The sequence below is a fragment of the Salmo salar genome, chromosome 06 (assembly GCF_965601325.2).
Source record: "Salmo salar chromosome 06, fSalSal1, whole genome shotgun sequence".
NCBI lineage: Eukaryota > Metazoa > Chordata > Actinopteri > Salmoniformes > Salmonidae > Salmo > Salmo salar.
The window spans coordinates 43944935-43949258 of NC_138296.1; positions in this window are offsets into that span (position 1 = coordinate 43944935).

Sequence of the window (4324 nt, forward strand, 5' to 3'; positions counted from 1 at the left end):
GCGTTCACAAAAGTGTTATTTAGCAGACGCTCTTATCCATAGCGATTTACTGGAGCAATTAGGGTTAAGTGCCTCGATCAAGGGCACAATGACAGATTTTTCACTTCGTTGGCTCGAGGATTCAAACGACCGACCTTCGGTTACTGGCCAAACTCTGTTAACCGCTATGCTACCTGCCAATTACAATTGCCCAAGCCAAAGACCTGGGTGCAGCCTCGTCAACTCCAAATTGGAAGGATAAAACATAACACTGACTTCAGAAAGTATCCATACCCCTTGACTTATTTTCTCACAATTTTTCTCCCCCATCTACACACACAACCCATAATGACAAATGTTTTTAGACATTTTTGCTAATTTATTGAAAATGGAATACAGAAATATCTCATTTATTAGAGTTAGGAGAGATGCCTGTATTTTTGTAGTGACTGGGTGTATTAATACATCCTCCAAAGTGTAATTAATAACTTCACCGTGCTCAAAGGGATATTCAATGTCTGCTTTTTTTACCCATCTACCAACATGTGCCTTCTTTGCAAAGCATTGTAAAATTTTCCTGGTCTTTGTGGTTGAATCTATGTTTGAAATTCTCTGCTCGGTTGAGGGAACTTACAGATACTTGTATGTGTGGGGTTCAGAGATGATGAGGTAGTCATTCAAAAATCATGTAAACCCTATTATTGCACACAGACTGAGTCCATGCAACTTATTATGTCACTTGTTAAGCACATTTTTACTTATTTAGGCTTGCCATAACAAAGGGGTTGAATACTTATTGACTCAAGACATTTCAGCTTTTCATTTTTCATTCATTTCTAAAAACATCATCCTACATTAGGTGGTATTGTGTGTCAAAATGTGTCAGTGACAATTAATTATTATTTTTATACATTTTAAATTCAGGTTGTAACACAACAAAATGTTGAAAAAGCCAAGGGGTGTGAATACTTTCTGAAGGCACTGTATCTGACCATGAAGCAGAGGTTAGGGGCAAACAGAGCCATGTATTTATTCTAAATATATAGCTCTGGGGGCAACTATGCCAACACCTAGTAGTGTCTGTGATTGTGATGTGGCCCTCAATTGAATAAGTGCACTTACAAGACTAGATACTCACATATTTCCTTTTCTCTTTCAACAGCTTGTTGCTAGAGTGTGCAGATGGGCCTGTCCTGTGTGAGTAAGTTGGTCTCCGGTGTGTCTGTACATGTGAGATTGCCGGCCTGCCTAATTGTGACTGGTCAAAAAATGTACTGCGGACCCTGTAATGAAGAACATGTATATTTGGAAACAGGAATGGCCATGAATGTAAAGTTAAGTGACTGACTAGTATTGACCTGGCAATAATGTGTTAGCTTACTGTAATTGGAATTGATTGCTGAAAAATGTCATTGTACAACTGTACAATGTAGAGGGCCCATGAAGACAATATGCCCTCTGCTGGAGATCTAAACAAAAGCGTGAATCACCCTACTTTTCTTCCTCTTTATGCAAGACATGTAGCATCCCAAAAAAGAGAGTCCACATTGCTTACAAATAGATTTCTATAAGGATACAATATTCAGGTGGGGTCGGTTTGATGTGTCTACCACCGCCTACAGCAGAAACATAAATAACACCTGGACAAATATAGCAGATAAAACCAAATCAAATCAAATTGTATTAGTCACATGCGCCGAATACAACAGGTGTAGACCTTACAGTGAAATGCTTACTTACAAGCCCCTAACCAACAATGCAGTTAAAAAAAATATGGATAAAAATAAGAAATAAAACAAATAATTAAAGAGCAGCAGTAAAATAACAATAGCGAGACTATATACAGGGGGTAGCTGTACAGAGTCAATGTGCGGGCCACTGGTTAGTTGAGGTAATATGTACATGTAGGTAGAGTTAGTAAAGTGAATATGCATAGATGATAACAACAGAGAATAGCAGCGGTGTAAAAGAGGGGGGGGGGGGGGCAATGCAAATAGTCTGGGTAGCCATTTGATTAGGTGTTCAGGAGTCTTATGGCTTGGGGGTAGAAGCTGTTTAGAAGCCTCTCGGACCTAGACTTGGCACTCCGGTACCGCTTGCCATTCGGTAGCATAGAGAACAGTCTATGACCAGGGTGGTTGGAGTCTTTGACAATTTTTAGGGCCTTCCTCTGACACCGCCTGGTATAGAGGTCCTGGATGCTAGGAAGCTTGGCCCCAGTGATGTACCGGGCCGTTCGCACTACCCTCTGCAGTGCCTTGCAGTCGGAGGCCGAGCAGTTGCCATACCAGGCAGTGATGCAACCAGTCAGGATGCTCTCGATGGTGCAGCTGTAAAACCTTTTGAGGATCTGAGGACCCATACCAAATCTTTTCAGTCTCCTGGGGGGGAATAGGTTTTGTCGTGCCCTCTTCACGACTGTCTTGGTGTGCTTGGACCATGTTAGTTTGTTGGTGATGTGGACACCAAAGAACTTGAAGCTCTCAACCTACTCCACTGCAGCCCCGTTGATGAGAATGGGGGCGTGCTCGGTCCTCATTTTCCTGTAGTCCACAATCATTGCCTTTTTCTTGATCACGTTGAGGGAGAGGTTGTTGTCCTGGCATCACACGGCCAGGTCTCTGACCTCCTCACTATAGGCTTTCTCGTCGTTGTCGGTGATCAGGCCTACCACTGTTGTGTCATTGGCAAACTTAATGATGGTGTTGGAGTCGTGCCTGGCCGTGCAGTCATGAGTGAACAGGGAGTATAGGAGGGGACTGAGCACGCACCCCTGAGGGGCCCCCGTGTTGATGATCAGTATGGCGGCTGTGTTGTTACCACCTGGGGGCGGCCCGTGAGGAAGTCCAGGATCCAGTTGCAGAGGGAGGTGTTTAGTCCAAGGGTCCTTAGCCTATTGATGAGCTTTGAGGGCACTATGGTGTTGAACGCTGAGCTGTAGTCAATGAATAGCATTCTCACATAGGTGTTCCTTTTGTCGAGGTGGGAAAGGGCAGTGTGGAGTGCAATAAAGATTGCATCATCTGTGGATCTGTTGGGATGGCATGCAAATTGGGGTGGGTCTAGGGTTTCTGGGATAATGGTGTTGATGTGGGCCATGACCAGCCTTTCAAAGCACTTCATGGCTACAGACATGAGTGCTACGGGTCAGTAGTCATTTAGGCAGGTTACCTTAGTGTTCTTGGGCACAGGGACTATGGTGGTCTGCTTAATAAAACATGTTGGTATTACAAACTCGGACAGGGAGAGGTTGAAAAGTCTCTGTGTGTGTGTGTGTGTGTGTGTGTGTGTGTGTGTGTGTGTGTGTGTGTGTGTGTGTGTGTGTGTGTGTGTGTGTGTGTGTGTGTGTGTGTGTGTGTGTGTGTACTGGTATATAAAATACATTTAAAAAATCCATGTTTTTTTATCTCACTCTGAGTTTTTCTCCCTATTCTCTATCTCATTTACATTTCCCTCATTTACAGGTTGGAGTTTGACTATAGAATACCACAGCATGAGTCATAATACCCCAAAACCTAGCGGTCAAAAAAGAAAATGGTCCCAATCGTAGTTCCAGCATTTAAAATAAGGTCTGTGTCTCGTGTAGGCTTACCTTGGCGTGACGTTTTGATAACCGTGTAAATCTCTCTAGGACAAGGTTACTTTTATCAATATATTCGCCTGTGAATACCCCCCCCCCCCCCCCCTCCAAAAAAAATGAAATGCTAATTAGCTGCTAATGTGAATATCATAAAGAACTATAAATGACATGATGATCTGAACGAGAGTGCCGAATCAAGGCAAAGGTAAGAATCTCTGGATTAACTTAATCTCTGGATTAACTTTAAAAATGAATAAAAATGAATAAATTGGCAAAATGTATTTATATTGACAATTCTGTGAGCTGTCTTGTGCAAGTTTTAAATTAACACGATTCCCTGTTTGACCGCTAGGTTTTATGGGTATTATGACACCTCCACTGTCGGGCTCTATTCCCAGTTATAGAACATGTCTAGCCAAAACTCTATTCTGACTAAACCATGTGGTATGATATTTGAAATTACAGATTTGATTAAATGAATTATGCAAGTGACTGGAGTTTTAAACTTTGCACTTAATCTGTGCCAGTTTGTGCCATTGTGTGCATGTTTGGCTCCTTCCCCTGCCTCCCCTCTGGGAGTCCCTACCATGGGGGCGGGGTCTGCCAGGCTCTGCCCAACCACTAGGGGTGGAGACAGGGGCTTGGGGTCGTTATACCCTCAGGCTGGGCAGGGAAAGGGGGTGGAGCCCCAGGAGCAGGGTGGCGGGTGGGGTGGGGTATAGTGGGGGCCGGCTCTAGGAAAGGAAAAGTGTGACTGGGTGGTAT